The sequence below is a fragment of the Peromyscus californicus genome, unplaced genomic scaffold, assembly GCF_007827085.1.
Source record: "Peromyscus californicus insignis strain IS unplaced genomic scaffold, ASM782708v3 Scaffold_6__1_contigs__length_162567912, whole genome shotgun sequence".
Lineage (NCBI taxonomy): Eukaryota > Metazoa > Chordata > Mammalia > Rodentia > Cricetidae > Peromyscus > Peromyscus californicus.
This window is the reverse complement of record NW_026294584.1, coordinates 161,084,119-161,092,984: the sequence shown is the minus strand read 5'-3', so window position 1 is coordinate 161,092,984 and position 8,866 is coordinate 161,084,119. Positions and strand designations below refer to the sequence as shown.

The 8,866-nt window shown below is 44.8% G+C and overlaps 1 pseudogene; it reads right to left on the bottom strand.

Annotated features, from left to right (window-relative positions):
• Window positions 1-241: 241 nt before the first annotated feature.
• On the bottom strand, window positions 242-1,888 carry LOC128098418 (sal-like protein 4; annotated as a pseudogene).
• Between the last annotated feature and the right edge of the window lie 6,978 nt (window positions 1,889-8,866).

Genomic DNA, 8,866 nt, shown 5'->3' with positions numbered 1-8,866 from the left:
AATCGTGTGTTTTAGTATTTTGTCTTTTTTTCTATTTTCTTATTTTTTGTTTTCAATTTTTTGGAAAGCAACATAGTAGCAGTCATGATTATAGGATTGCCCAAGGCTGTGTTCACAAACATAAACATCATTTGTATATCGAGAAGAGAAAAAGCAGGAGGAGATGGATTAAGAAAAAAGGAAAAATAAAAAATAAAACAGAAATTCTGGAATCTTGCTCTGGCTGCATCTCTCTTCCACCTTAGCTGACTGCAATCTCATTTTCTTCCAGAAATTAGGGGAACTGGTGTTTGGCCACATGGTCTCAAACACTAGGCTTCTCCATGTCCTGACTTGCAAAGTGTGTCATTGCTTACCACAGAGATAGTCCCCAGGGACACAGGCAGGGTGGGGATGCCTCTACTTTGGATCACAGAGGTCTCCTTGGTCTTCATGACTAGACTGCCATTGAGGACGCTGATGTACTTGGTTCCACACAGCAGGGTCCACGCCCACAGGAGTTCCTTGGGAAACATCTCAGACATTCTCTTTCCCTTCCCATCCAGCACAGTCACGGGTTCTCTGTGTTAAGCTTTCTACCCTGGCAGATAGAGTTATTGTTGGTCCAGTATGAACCTTCAGGTTGTATTTGGTGGTGAGGGCTCCACTGTGTATGTTGCGGACAAAAGGCTTTTCTCTGGTGTGCATCTGAAGGGCCCTGGCAGATGAAAAGGTCTTCCCACACTCTGCAGCAGTGACCTCTCAACATGGCTGTACTTCTAGCAAAGGTGTCATGGTGGAGGATCCCACAAAGGTGCCATAAACTTCAACTTTGACACAAGTGGGCTGTACTTGGATATACATTCAGGGGAGGTTGGTACCACACTTTTGCTTGCAGAAAATGCTCTTGGCCTTGACTTCCAAAGTGGAGGCAGAGATGTTTGGGCAGTGGAGAAGGGACTCTGAAAGCGCATAGAGCAGGGGCCTGAGGTAGCAGGGTGCTTGGGAGGCCAGACATGAAGTTGAGGAGACCCAAAATACCATCAGACTTCAAAGTGAAGGGTGTAAGAGCCAATGATAGTGAGCTGGCTGTGGAGGAGACGCTGGCATGAAGCAGCTTGGTTGTTTCAAGGCATCTAGAGACAGAGCAGGCTTGGGGCTTTCTGGATGAGCAGAGCTACTGCAGTGGGCACCTTATGGGACACATGGTTGCTTAAAGTTGTCAGAGTGTCCACACCAGCCACTCCATAGTGGAGTGCATGCGTGAGCCACATGTTCGTCTAGACTCGGGTTTGTTCTGTGAGCTGGATCATTTGAAGCTACTGCTGTTGCAGACACAGGATCTGCTCCAGGACCTATGGGGTGCTGTGGCAGCTGGCACAGGCACTGTGGTGTGTCTATGCTCCGTTGGTTCACTGCCATCTTGGCACCTCAGAGCGCCTGCAGAGTCACACTGGTGTTGACCACTTTACCTTTGGGAAAGTGGCTTTTGTCCTCTGTCTTTAAGTAAAGGATGAACTCTGTGCCCAGATTTTCCTTTGAGTCCCCTGAGCTGCTACTGTTCTTGGGATTGATGGCTATCCTTACTGCTTGGGCTGGCTGGCTAGTGGCTCAGGACAGCTCCTCAGAAGTCATCTGAAGGCACTGACTTCTCATTGACATTCATGATGAGGACAGGAGAATTTTTAGTGCAACCTTTCTTGTGTTCCATAAACTTAGTGGGACTGAAGAACTCAGCGCAGCACTTCTTGAAGATGTGAGTCTTCTGTGGGGCCACTTTACTGTGTCCTCCATCACTTCATCACCATTCCCTGGGGAGTTCACTGGAGCACCTGGTTCCCTGTGGTTGCTCGCCCTGACCCTCCTCCAAGTTGATGTGCTGAGGCTTTGCCTGCATGTGTCTTGACATGGTGTACACATCAGGGTGCTGGAAAGAGCCCTAGTGACTTGTCCCCCTTTCCACCACCAGTTCCTGGAGTTGGGAAATTTTATCCCTCTTTGGTGGAATGTGCCTGTCCCAGTCATACCCTCTTTTCTGTATCCTTATTTCATGGGTCATTCTTATGGCCTGAATTGTGTCCTCCTGTTAAGACTTGACATTTATACATTGAAACTCAACCCCAGCAAGTGCCTGTGTTTGGAGATAACCTTTTTCAATCTTTATTTATTACTCTATGTTAGTAATGTATAATGGATTTCATTGTGACACTTTCATGTATGTATATAATGCATTTGGTTGTAGTCCTCCTTATCCCTCTCTTAATCAATCCTGTTAATATTATAACTGGTCCAGGTCCTCTTGCCAACTTTCTTCTTCTTCTTCTCCTCCTCCTCCTCTTCATCCTCTTCCTCTCCCCAACTTCTTCTTGACCTAATGAGTTTCATTTACAGAAGCACGGGTGAGGTGTTATTTATAGGATCCCAAGTACTTTACCAGTGCCTACACCTTTGAAGAAAATGAGATAGCCTTTTTAAAGAGGTAATTGAACCAAAATGAAGTCAGTAGAGTGGGTCCTTACCCAACATTAAATGGTCTTTTTATAAACAGAGGAGACTTGGACACAGAGGGATGAGGACATGGGGAGATGAACACCTGAACATCATGGAGAGCCATTCACAAGAACTTAATTCTGCAAGGACCTTGATCTTGGATTTCCAGCTCCTAACAGTGGGAACGTGACTCCCTACTTTTAAATTGATTTGTCTGTGCCTACTGGTGCTTTGTTGTGGCTGTTTGAACAAGCTAATGTAATTGTCATTTTAACAAATTTCTAGAACTGGGAAGGATGTCTAAGTCAGTAAAGTGCTTGTCTTGTAAGCATGAGGGCTTGAGTCCAATCCCAGGGACCCACCTGGTGCACAGCTATAATCCTAGAGCTGAGGAGGCAGGTAGATCCCTGGGATTCATTGGCCAGCCAGCCTAGCCAACTTGTTGAGTTCCAAGATATTGAGAGACCCTGTCTCAAGAAACAAGCTGGACAATCTCTGAGGAACAACACCTATGGTTGTCCTCTGGCCTCCATGCACATGGTTACACATGCGCACACATGTGAATTGCCAGGTACTTTGTTCAGTCTTCCTTCAGAGCCCCTTTATGCTTCTGTGGTGGACCTATACAGCTTTTGAAGTAAACATGAGCATCTGGGGGAACATCTCATTTTAGTGACTTAGTGGACTAGTTGCTTGCTCCAAAGTCAATCCCAAGAGACATCCTCTGGATTTTCAAGGTGTTTCAAGATCACCTTTGCCCTACCTTTCATGAATTCTGCATGCTTTGGTTCATGGTTCAAATGTCAAAAAGTCACCAATCTTGAGAATTCACATGTGATGCAGAATGATTTCTTCACAGTGAAATTTGCTTTTTTTGGGGTGGAGGGGGGATGAGATACATATCCCATTGAGTCTGTATTCATTTTGAATTGTGAGATTTTTTTTCTTTTCTCAGATATGCCGCGTGTAGTTGTTGTCTAGTCTTTTGATGGGACATGTACATAGGTAAGATAGTCTCCTCTTTCCTGAGCAGAAAAATTGTCATGCATGGTTTAAAACCGAGGGCCTGTGAGATGGCTCAGTGAATGAGGCTTGTTGCCAAGTCTAATGACTTCAGTTCTATCTCTAGGACCCACAATGTGGAAGGAGAGACATGACTCCTATAAACTGATCTCTGACCTCCACACGTGTTGTGGCATGAATACACATGTGTTCTTACACACACATAAATAAATAAATGTAAAAGAAAACCTAGTTTCTCATTAAAAATTGAAATCTGACAAAATGTTTGGGTATATGTGTATACATGTGTCCATTGGTACACATGCATATGCCCGTGCATGTGCATGCATATGGAGGACAGAGGGGACGCTTGGGTGTCATTCCTCTAGTGTGCCACCACCTTATTTTTGAGACAGGGTCTCGCATTCACCATGCTCATTAGGTTAGGCTGACATGCCAGCAAGCTCCAGGGATCTACCTGTCTCTTTCCCAAGCACTGTGATTACAGGTGCATGCCACCATGCTTTACTATTCTGTATGGCCTCTGGGAACCCAAATCAGATCCCTGTAGTAGTAAAGAAAGTACTTTACTGATGGAACTATTTCCCCAGCACTAAAACCTTAATATTGTAAAGTTAATTCTATTTGTCAAGACTAATCAAATGCAAATGCTAATAAAACAGTAGAACATCTTTTGTACAGTGACACATTGTTTCTCTGGTTTTTAAGCCATGAGTTCACATGAACACTGTTGTTCATGCTTAGCAATAGCAGCTGGCACCCACTGACTATTTAGTGCCAAGGCAATTAGCATTCTACATGTGTATCTCATTTAGTTCTTGCAATGACTATATTAGGCAGTCGTCTCAGGCTGCCATAACAAAATACCATAGAGTGGGTGGCTTGAGCCGCGGGGATATATTCCTCACAATTCTAGAGTCTGAGTGCAGGATGTGTCAGTGTGGCCAGGTTCTGGTGAGGCCTTTCCTTCTGATTTGAAGATGGCTGACTTTTCCTTGTGTTCTTAACACACACACACACACTCACCCCCCGCCACTCTCCCACACAGACACACACATACATGTACGTGCACACACACAAGGTAGGGGGACAAAGAGAAAGAGAGAGGAATGGAGGGAGGGAGAGAGGGAGGGAGAGAGGGAGGGAGGGGAGAGACAGAGAAACACTGACTCTCTGATATCTTTTCTAATAAAGATACTAATTTTTCTGCGTCAGTCTTCCCAGTAGCTGGGATCATAAGCACATGTGTGGTGGTTTGAATGTAACTGCCCCCCGTAATCTCATAGGGAGTGGCACTATTAGGAGGTGTGGTTTTGTTGGAGTGGGTTTGGCTTTGTTGGAGGAAGTGTGTCACTGTGGGGGCGGGTTTTGAGGATTCTCATGCTCAGGATACCACCCAGTGTCACAGTTGACTTCCTGTTGCCTGCAAGATGTGGCACTCTCAGCTCCAGCACCACATCTGCCTGCATGCTGCTCCCCTTTGTAATCATAATGGACTGAACCTCTGAAACTGTAAGCGAGCCCCCTCAATTAAATGTTTTCCTTTATAAGAGTTGCTATGTTCACGGTGTTTCTTCACAGCAATAGAAACCCTAACTGAGACACCATGTCATAGCACCCATGAACAATGAACAAGTTTTATCGGCCACCATATTTCTTTGCAATGTACATTTGTATGTACATGTTCAAATTTTAAACTATGATCACAAGGCTGTAAATGTTAACATATTTTGGAATTTGGTTATGAACTCCAACTAAATATGTATGATAAATGCATAAATGTATGATGGAAATATGGCCAAAAATACAGATTCTGTAGTCTATCTAGATTCAAATCCCAGGTCTGCCCAGCTGTGTCACCTTGCAAAATGTTCTTAACCTCTCTATACCCATGGACCGAACAGTAGTATCTAGCTCTCAGAGTCTAGCTCATAGACTCATATGTTCTAAAGATTTATTTTATTTTCACTTGTGTGTATGTGTTTGTCTGTGTTTAGTATGTGCACATGAGTGTGGGGCCCAAGGAAGCCAGAGGTACCAGCTCCACCTGGATCTGGAGTTACAGGCAATTGTGAGCTGTTTGATGTGGGTGCTGGGAACTGAACCTGGGTCCTCTGTAAAAGCTGCAAGTTCTCTCAATTGCTGACCATTTTTCCTTCCTTTTTAAGAGAATTTGCTGACTGAAATATGTACTGGAGTTAAGACCCACAGTAAGCACCATGATTGCTCTTATTCTTGTATTGATGGTTGTAGACAGACAGTAAACTTGTGTTGGGAATCATCAGTTGCTAGAAAGAGTCAGCACGTGGGCCACCCAGATTTTCCATTTTAACGTGCATGAGCTTATGCACACTTGTGTGTATCTCTTTCTGTGTGTGTGTGTGTGTGTGTGTGTGTGTGTATATATATATATATATATATATATATATATAAAATGGGGTTGGAGTAAGCGTTCCCCACTTAATGTATAAGATGATCACTTAATTAAGTTTACATACTAATAAATCCCTTGCCAGTTTTACATATACTTTCTTGTACTCCTTCTCTGCATTACCTGACTTATTTTATTGACCACCTGACATTCTTGCTGTCACTTCCCTTTGAATCACACGGATTTATGGATTATCTGTCTCCTTGGCACCTCAGGAGGTTTTTGCCCTATAAGGTGGTGGATCTTTGTGATGTTCTAGAAGAGGGAAAAATTGACCTTTCTTTTATAAACTGGTAGAAATAGCTTCTGGGAAAGAAACGACAAGGTTCGTGGACCACTAGCTTTCTCAGATTGATCAACCACTGACATCCTGTCTGTGAGCGGGTCCATAGGTGGCCTCTGGAGGGCTGTCTGTGTGGTCCTTGTCACCATGTCAGCATCTGCTACTCTGAGCTCTCTATTCCTTTTTCCACTTGGAGTGGGTCTGTTAACAAACTGGAACAGACAAGGCCGGGAACAAATGTTATTACGGTTGGACATGTACTGCGGGTTAAATTTTGTCTCCAGGGATCAACCTGTCCAACACTTTCATATAAAAATGAGTCTTCACACGTGATGTGATATTCTCCCTTGTTCCCTTATGTTGTAAAATGAATGATGGTTTTGTTCTTAGGATTCTTGCCCATGTAGCTTTTTTGTCTTGTTTTGTGTTCTGTTTTCATAGAAGACTGTGACAAATTTCAGAGGATCTGAGAAGAGCCCCAGAAACAGTGCATTTTGTAGTGTGGCCTTGGAGCACCTTGCTGAGCACACACAGGAGTTCAGGCTGCAGGTGGTCCCCTACCCCTCTGCCTAGGACTCCAATGACTTTCCCACATAGGCTCCTGTGTTATTTTTAGTCATATATATAGATGTAGATATATATCTGTATCTATCTATATCTATCTATCTATCTATCTATCTATCTATCTATCTATCTATCTATCTATCTATCTATCTATCTATATCCTTCTCTGCTCCATTATAGATGTACTGCCATTGGCAGGTTTTAGCTTGAGTTAAGAAAACAACCAAACAACAACAACAAAACCAAAACAACCATTCACCAATATCCTAGGACAGTGCATTAACAATTTGGCGTTAGAATTCACAGGACAATGCCAAAATACCTCAGTGGGTTTGAAGAGCTGAAAACCAAAATCTGTTTACTGTGCTTGCTCTATCATCTAAAGCAGCCCACAAATGTAGTTCCCAGTGCGTGAACACTTTCTTTGTGGGCTGTTTAGCTTTATGTCTCCTGAGGTGACAATAACCTTTTAAGGATTCAGCTGGGTTATGCCAAGGACATTTCCAGTCCAGGCTGACGACAAACACTGGGTTCAGCATCCTTTGGTCTTGGGAGAATTGGCAACTGCTGTTCTCAGGCCACAGCCTTAGAGAAAGAGCTGCTTCAGACTAATTGGCAAGCAGCAGGGAGTGCTTCCAAGTGCCAAGTGGCTCCCTGTATCCATGCAGGCTAAAGGTTTCCTGCAGATGCAGCAAGGTGGTGCAGGCTGGGTTTGGAGTAGCCAGTCTGGGAACCTTACCTCTGTGACAGTGGCTGATTGAATCAAGGGAACAGAAATCGACTCTAAAGTCTGTCTGTGTCTCCTTGGAGATGGAAATATGTTCCTGCACTGGAAACCATGGGAGTGCCTACAATGTTGCCGCAACAACCTCTTATGAATAGAATGACCATCAGGCTAATGGTCCTTTTCTGAGCAAATGAGCCTCTTTGTACTTTTCAAGATAGCTTGCCTTCTGCCAGGAGTGTCTTATGCTTCTATGAATAACTTTCTTGGCAAACATTTTCATAAGAAGGCGAGGCATTCAGTAGCATTCTTTGCCTTTCTTTGTGTTTTATGCATATTATATTACATATCGTAGAAATCCATCTTACAGGTAGCATAATAGACACTGAGTTGATATTTTTGGTGTGTGGCTGTGTGTGTGTATACATGTGTGCAGGTTCACATGCATGTGGAGGCCAGAAGACATCTCTCAGGTGCTGTCCACCTTGTTGTTTGAGACAGGGTCCTCTGCTGAACCTGATGCACCTAACTGGGTTAAGCTAGCTGGCCAGTGGGCCCTAGGGGTCATCCTGTCTCCACCTCCCTAGTGCTGGGATTACAAGCATGTATCACCATTTCTGGTTTTTAAAAAATACCCATATTTTGTCTGGTGGCTGAGCTCAGGTTCTTATGTTTACAAGGCAAGCCCTTTAAGACTAAGATTAAGCCTTTAGTTTTAAATCTAAAGGAAACGTGTGAGAAGCAGGTAGAAGAATGTAGGGATATTATCCCCTCATGCCTGAAAAAAGGGTAGAGGATGACAGTCTGAGCCCAGGGAAGGGCAGAGGATGACAGTCTCAGCCCAGGGAAGGGCAGAGGATGACAGTCTCAGCCCAGGGAAGGGCAGAGGATGACAGTCTCAGCCCAGGGAAGGGCAGAGGATGACAGTCTGAGCCCAGGGAAGGGCAGAGGATGACAGTCTCAGCCCAGGGAAAGGGTAGAGGACGACAGTCTCAGCCCAGGGAAGGGCAGAGGATGACAGTCTCAGCCCAGGGAAGGGCAGAGGATGACAGTCTCAGCCCAGGGAAGGGCAGAGGATGACAGTCTCAGCCCAGGGAAGGGCAGAGGATGACAGTCTCAGCCCAGGGAAGGGTAGAGGATAGAGAGTCTGAGCCCAGGGAAGGGCAGAGGATGACAGTCTGAGCCCAGGGAAGGGCAGAGGATGACAGTCTCAGCCCAGGGAAGGGCAGAGGATGACAGTCTCAGCCCAGGGAAGGGCAGAGGATGACAGTCTGAGCCCAGGAAGGGCAGAGGATGACAGTCTCAGCCCAGGCTGTGAGTGGTTTTAGTCCCTCTTCTAGTCTGCCTTTCTTTTGGACGTCTGTGGAACCCC